This window comes from Leptonychotes weddellii, chromosome 1, assembly GCF_054177405.1.
Source record: "Leptonychotes weddellii isolate Sample4059 chromosome 1, ASM5417740v2, whole genome shotgun sequence".
Classification (NCBI taxonomy): domain Eukaryota; kingdom Metazoa; phylum Chordata; class Mammalia; order Carnivora; family Phocidae; genus Leptonychotes; species Leptonychotes weddellii.
In genome coordinates this window covers 102,629,949-102,637,599 of record NC_138369.1, presented here as the reverse complement: position 1 = coordinate 102,637,599, position 7,651 = coordinate 102,629,949, and the positions used below count along the sequence as shown (strand labels likewise).

Sequence of the window (7,651 nt, the reverse complement as noted above, 5' to 3'; positions counted from 1 at the left end):
GCAGGCACTTCCTCTTGTGGAATGTTTAAAAAGTTAGCCTACTATACTGTTTTGATTATTATAGTTTTGTAATAAAGTTTGAAATCAGGAAGTGTGATGCTTCCAGCTATGTTCTTGCTCAGAATTGCTATTCATTCTTTTTTTTTTGTAAAGAAATGAAGCCATCTATTCCTGACCTTTTCTTGATTGGGATGTTTTTGATTACTGATGCAGTCATCTTACTAGTAATTGGTGTATTGAGATTTTCTATATTTTTATGATTCTGTCTTGGTAGGTTGTATGTTTCTAGGAATTAATACATAGCTTCTTGGTTATCCAATTTGGGTATATAATTATGTATAGTAGTCTTTTACGATCCTCTGTCTTGGTGTCAGTTGTAATGGCTCTTCTTTCATTTATAATTTAATTTATTCAAGTCCTCTTTCTTTTTTTCCTGATAAATCTAGCTAAAATTTTAACAATGTTATCATTTTAAAAAATGAGCTCTTATTTTCATTGATCTTTTCTATTTTGTTTTTGGTCTTCATTTCATTTATTTCTCCTTCCTACTACTAGCTTTGGGCTTACTTTGCTCTTTTTTTTTTTTTTTTAAAGATTTTATTTATTTATTCATGAGAGACAGAGAGAGAGAGAGAGGCAGAGGGAGAAGCAGGCTCCCAAGGAGCAGGGAACCCGATGCAGGACTCGATCCCAGGACGCTGGGATCATGACCTGAGCCGAAGGCAGACGCTTAACCATCTGAGCCACCCAGGCGCCCCTACTTTGCTCTTTTTTTATGTAGTTCCTTGAAGTGTATAGTTTAGTGTTTTTTTTTTCCCTTAATGTAAACATTTATTGCTGTAAACTTCCCTTTTCACAAACTGTTTTTGCTGAATCCCGTAAATTTGGGCTATGTATCCTTTTTGTCTTTTATTTGTTTCAAGATATATTTTTAATTTTTTTTCTTTGACCAATTGATTGTTCTTGATTGTTCAATGTGTTATCATCTTGAATTGTTGACTGGTGGGATTGTCAAGTATACATGCGTACTCATGAAAACACCAGTGTAAATGAAGTCAATAGAAACCCAGATCTGATTCAATGCAGTACATAGAAAGCTTCTCTGAGTTCTGTCTAGATATATAAGTGTTTCCCACTCCCTTTTATCAAAGAGTCATTTATTTATGATACGGCTCTCTCTTCATTCACTTCTATCTGTACACTATCTCCTTACCAAAAGCTGCTCTTGGAATTTACTTTCCCATCAAATGGCAATGCTAGACAGTCAACAAAAATGGTCATGTTGGTGATTCAATCTCCCTTGCTTTTTCCTATTTTCTACAGAACAGAATAGGTGGTGATTTCTCCATTTACTTTGTTAACTTTTCTTACTTTAAATTCTGATATCTGATTGATACAACTTTACACTTCATTACATATGTCTTTGTCAAAAAACTTCAAATTTGAGGGGTGCCTGGGTGGCTCAAGCAGTTAAGCGTCTGCCTTTGGCTCAGGTCATGATCCCAGTGTCCTGGGATAGAGTCCTGCATCAGGGTCTCTGCTCAGCAAGGATCCTGCATCTCCCTCTCCTTCTGCCACCCCCTCCCCTGCTTAGGTTCTCTTATTCTCGCTCTCTCTCAAATAAATAAATAAATAAATAAATAAATAAATAAAACCTTCAAAAAAAGCAAAAAACAAAAGCTTCAAATTTGAAATAGGGTTTGACATATGATTGCCCATGTCCTATCCCACAGAGTGACTTCATAAGGATAAAAATATCTCCCAAATTACTATACACAAAACCGTTTCATCTTAAAGTTTCCCTGGGACAATGTTCTCCAAGTGTCATTCCTAGAGCAGAAGAATCAGCATCAATGTAAATACAGAGCCCTAACCTAGATGTATGGGAGCAGAATGTTGGCTGTGAGACCCAGTATTCTGAGCTATAACCAGCCCTCCAGGTGATTCTAGTTCAAGCCAAATCTGAGAACTGCTATATTAGAATACCAGAGACAATTCTAATACAAACATCATAAAATGCATAAGAAAAAATTAATGAAGTTAAATTTGAATCATTATAGTGAGGGAGAAATGTCAGCAATTACCAGAGTCTAAGGAAAAGAAGACCATGACTTATTAATTATTAATTATTATTAATTAATTCATTTAAAGTTATTTATTAGGCATCTGTGATGTTTAAGTCACTGGGGCTATGTGCTAACTATATACTTGAAGCTGTATGCTTCAAGATTACAATGGAAAATAGCAATACTAAACACAAACACCACACAAGAAAATATAATTACACATTTTATTAATTTTATATAAAATATTTTATATAAAAGTATAGGTTGCTATGAAAGAGTTTAAAAGAAAGATGTAATTTAGACTCAGGGATCAGAGAAAATCGTTCTGAGGAATTTATAACTTTTTAAATGACCTAAAAAATAACCCAAAGCTTCCAGACAATAGCGGTAGAGTGGTGGAGGAGAGGAGCATTCTAGACAAAAGGAACAGAAAAACGTGAAAAACCCCTCCGTAGGGAAAGATGTTCATCTGCTCAGAAAAACCAAAGTAGATGTGATGAGGCACTATCTAGATTTCCCCTTCAGGATGGAGGCACAGGCCTGTGCCTTTTGTCTCAATTTGGTACCACTCCCAAGGGCCTTTCAAGTTCTCATTTGGACCACCGTAGGCTTTGGTTTTAAAAGTATCCCAGTTCAACTACTTTTGCCCAACTTTGTGCTTCCTTTACTTCCTTTCAATTCTAATAAACCTCCGAAGCACATGTATCTCTCTCGACCTATTTCCAGGAAACCTGACCCAAGACAGGAAATAATTCATTTTTACCAGAGGGGGGTTAGAAAGGGTTAGAACAGTGGGAGATGTGGGCACAGACAGGCAAAGACAAATGCAAGCCCATGCTTAAGGTAACTCATTTTGTTCTAAGTGGAATAGAAGAGGCCATTTTAAGGGGTTTTTAACAAAGGACTTACCAAATATGATTTAAAATAATCACCCTGGACACTGTATGGAAATAAAATGGGCAAAGCTTTCTTCCCACATATGGGTGTAAAATAAAGGAATTGGCATCCCTTTCCTGTCATGATGATATTATAATTTTAACACCCTGTGGTCCTTCATACTTAGAATTCTAAGTCATTGCCTTTCTTAGAACAAGAATAAAGTCATTTCATAAATGAGGTTTCAAGTTCCTTGGAAAAGACTCAAGTTCTAACTCTGAATTCTCAGGAGCTATTTTTTTTTTTTAAGATTTTATTTATTTATTTGAGAGAGAGGGCACACGTGGGTAGAGGGGCAGAGGCAGAGGGAGAAGCAGGCTCCCAGCTGATGCTCAGCCCATCATGGGGCTTGATCCTGTGGATCCCCCTGGGATCATGACCTGAGCTCAAGGCAGATGCTTAACCGACTGAGCCACCCAGGCGCCTCCAAATTCTCAGGAGCTATTATCACGATTCTGAATACATAGCAAAGGCTGGATACGGAAGTTAAAATAAAAGTTGCTTTGGGCATGTGAGTGGCCGGAAAGGCTTTGGCTCTCTCCAGGAGGCCTCATCTGCCCTCATCATTTCTGAGAGTTCACTGCAGCTGCCTGGAGTCAGTTCCTTTGCCGCAGCAAGCATAAGGACTGGATGTATCAACACACTAAGAATAGATTTGTCTCATGAGAGCAGGCTCATATTAAGCAAGCCCCCAGAGACAGATGTTTAATGCCTGACTGAAAGGTAGATCAGCACATTTTCTCTCCTTCAGCAAGCTATACTAAAGGCCTAAATATGACTAAGATGCTATCTGAACACGTGCTAGTCTACAAGTCAAATTACAATCAGAAATGTGTTTGGTAAGCACAGAATGAAAAAAAAGGAAAGTCGCTGTGATCTGCATGTGTAAAAGCATCCTTCTACTAAGACAACCTGATTCATTCATATCCAAAATATGTTTTTTTCTGCTTATTAAGACCAGACAACAAGTATCTTGGTGCTTAAATAAAAATGTGCAAAATATGCTTTCCTGATGTTTCCAGATTCAAGCAGAGTCCTCATTAAGAAATACATTTTTTCTTAATTATGTTAATTACTTTAATGAGGTTTTAGTCAATTCTTGCCAGAGTAATTTCATGCCTTTAGAATGATTTTCCCCTATCTATGACCTGACTCTCTTTATGATAATTTAATAATTTAGCTCAAGATGTTTATGTTATTTCTGTTATTTCAGGGAAGGGAAGCTTATTATTTGGGTAGAAGTTAATTTTTGTCATTTTTTTTAACCACTGTGTAGTGATTAAACTCTAATACTTGAGAGTGACAATTCTATTGTATAGAAGACAATATCTTTTGAAATCCTTGTGTTAGGAGCTAATATTGGCTAACGATATTAATTACTCAGATAGATGAAGAGTGAGGGAAAGAACTTCTCTATAGGGTAGCACATTATTTATTGAACATTAATTGTCTCAATTTGTTAATAGTTAAGAAAGCACAGAACCACCTATGCAAAGACTTAGAGATATACGTAGATTAAAAATATGGCTTCCAGAAAAACTCTTGGAAAATAGACAGTTGATCCTTTTTGCTTCTAAATTTCCTTTTATCACAAGAGTGAGAATAGTGGTCGCTATATTATAGTGTATATATTTATGCAGGATAATAATTAGGTTATCTAATATAGTTATTCCATTACCAAGTTGAAAATAAAGTAGAATTTCATCCTGTAAGCTTAGATGAAATGTTTTATTCTCAGTAAGGTCAATCATGAATTTGGACAAGTTCAGTATTTCAGTGCTAAATTTTAATTTTGGCCAGACATTAAAGAAAAAAAAGAAGTCCCTAGTGAAAGAAAGCAGCAGGAAGAATAGAAGTGTGGTGGAGTAAAAGAAATAGGACATAAAAGACTCTAGTTCTATAATGACTGGGTGACCTGGAGTTACCTAGCATTTCAAATTAGTAGATTCCCCAATATAAAATAAAGATAATAATATGTGCACCATCCAAACACTTGCCTATTGTGGCTAGTTGAAATAATGTAAGTGAAGATAAAGACTTATACGAATGTTAGTGAAATGCATTATTATTATACATTTTATAATTTATATATTATACATTATTATAGTAACAAAAATAAATTGTTACTAATATAATAATAGTATTCACAATATTTTTACTCATAATAATGATAATAAAATTAGGACATCTTGATTATCACAACTCCAGACTTATCTAGTGAAAGGAAAATGAGATGAAACTAGGATAAGTAGAAAGTAATTCTTTATTAACTTTTTTTAATCATCAAAACAAATACTTGAAAATTAACCCTCTTGCTTCTTGATGTTTTCAAAATCAGGCTCTATGTTGACAAGCATATTTATAATAAAAGTGAAAAATATTTGTTTTAATCTTTTTGTCATTTGTCTTGGCTTTATTTTTGTTCATTTTAATATTAAAATTGAAGAGCAGGGTGTAACGCTGGGTCCGACACTGATCTGACAAGATTAGCTGCAGGAGAATGGACAGTGAGGTACTGAGAGATGGAGGGATCTTGGATTCGATTGATGGTGCTTGGCGAGAAGACAAGCTGCCATATGAGGATGATGTAATACCACTGAATGAGCTTCCTGAACCTGAACAAGACAATGGTGGCACCACAGAATCTGTTAAAGAACAAGAAATGGAGTGAACCGACTTAGCCTTATAATAACTCCATGAGAACGTTCTCCCCATAGGAAACACCTGGCTCCTTTTTCATGGATAGATATTTTAAAAATACATAGGTACAAAATATTTTCTTCTGGTCTCCTATTTCAGATCTGTCAGTGATAAATCCGCACTGAAAAATATACACGCACTTAATTTGTGGCAGCAAAGTGCAATGTGAAAATGCTCACCAGAATGAGAAACTGATGGAGATTTCTCAGGAATGCAGAATATTTGGCCACTTGAACCTAAAGTTCTTCATTCACTAGCTTGTGTTTGAACGTGACTGGTTAAACATTTGCCTTTAACTCTGATTTCGCTTTACTATCAGAGTCTAACCTTCCCAGCTACTTACATATGTCCTGTGATACAGGTGATTGAAGATATGAGAGGGAAGGACAAAGACAGGAATTCAGGCAGAAGGAGATTGTGAACTTCTCATATGGTGCCACTTTGAGGAGCTTTCTGAGCGGCAACATATAGCACCTGCCGGTATATGAAGAACCCATTCACTGATTGCTGGGATTCCTAAGATTTCCCATGGCATTTTCAAACTTTGGATAAGTTCACAGATTAAAAGTTATCTGGCAGTTATCTCTGCTCTCCCTGCAAGTTAATTTGGTGCCACTGGAAAGGACCTTTGGCTAGCTGGACCACTAGTTTTACCCAATAACAAGATTTCGTATTTCTCAAAGCACTTTCAGATATAACAGAAACACCACAAAGTCAGTATTTAGTTACACATTTGTATAAGAACGTGTATTTTGAAAAACACATTCATGGACATTTATCTCCTGGAATTACTTGCCTCTGATAATTGGTATCTCTTGTTTTCTTACCTATGTTGTGAACTCTGGAAAGAGGTCCTGGCTTATCCTTCTGCATCCCTCATTAAAAAACGAGAAACACTGAAAAATAAATATATAAAATAAAATTCAAGAGCAAACACCTTTTCTTTTTGGCTCTCCATTTTCTGCAGGCACACGCACACTGATGTCAACTTTAATACAAATGCAGAACAGATTTGTTTTATATAGCTTTGCTGCCAAATGTAGTGGATACAAAGCATTTCCTTCTTGGTTCACTGCTTATGTCTAATGCAAATGCTGTGATAGCTCAGCAAGATACCATAAGGCATAAATGTCAGATTGATTCAATTGATAGTATTTGTAATGCTGGGTTTTCTTGCATTTGAAAGCATAGATGATGAGATGTTCAAAACATGGCTGAGTCAAGCAATCTCCCATAGAAATGGTTCCATCAACGTTGCCATGTGATTATTCCTCTAGTGTCACCTCACATAACCACCGCCAAAATAAGCTTTCCAAACACATTTCATCCTGCTACTCTGCTGTTTAAGGAACTGTAATTGATCCATACTGCTTACCACTTCAAGTTACGAATCCATATTCCATTTATTTATTGAGTCAACAAATATTTATTGAGCTCCTACTATCGGATGAAACCATTTTAGGGGCTAGAAATACAGTGGTGAATAACACAGAAATGCTCAACAACCTTGCATCCTATTTATCTGATTCTCTAGATTCTATACCTAGTATATCTAACTCAAGTCTATTATAGTTATTCCATTGATTCTTTGTATAATCCTGACTGCTCTCCACTTACAAAATGTAGATTGTTTTCAGTTCTCTGACTTTCTTTTTTTTTTTTAATGCAGCTTTATTGAGGTTAAAGTGAAGGAAAAAGTTCTTCTACGACCCTTCAAGTTCTTCCAGCTGGACTATTAATTAAATTTATATGAGGCAGATTAACATGAGGAAAACCCCCCCAAAATTTTATTACATGAGCACAGGGACCCAATAATGAAATTGAGAACTAAAGTAATTACCAAGGCAGATAGTTTTTATAGTTTTTAGATAAAGGGACAATAAATCTGTAAAGAATTGACAGGGCAAAGAAAACTCAACTTTGTGAGCTTCAGTTGGCAAGGAATTCTA

General features: G+C 35.7%; 1 pseudogene; it reads left to right on the top strand.

The window, feature by feature from the left end:
- Window positions 1-5,502: 5,502 nt before the first annotated feature.
- On the top strand, window positions 5,503-5,748 carry LOC102741732 (anaphase-promoting complex subunit 13 pseudogene; annotated as a pseudogene).
- The last annotated feature ends 1,903 nt before the right edge of the window (window positions 5,749-7,651 follow it).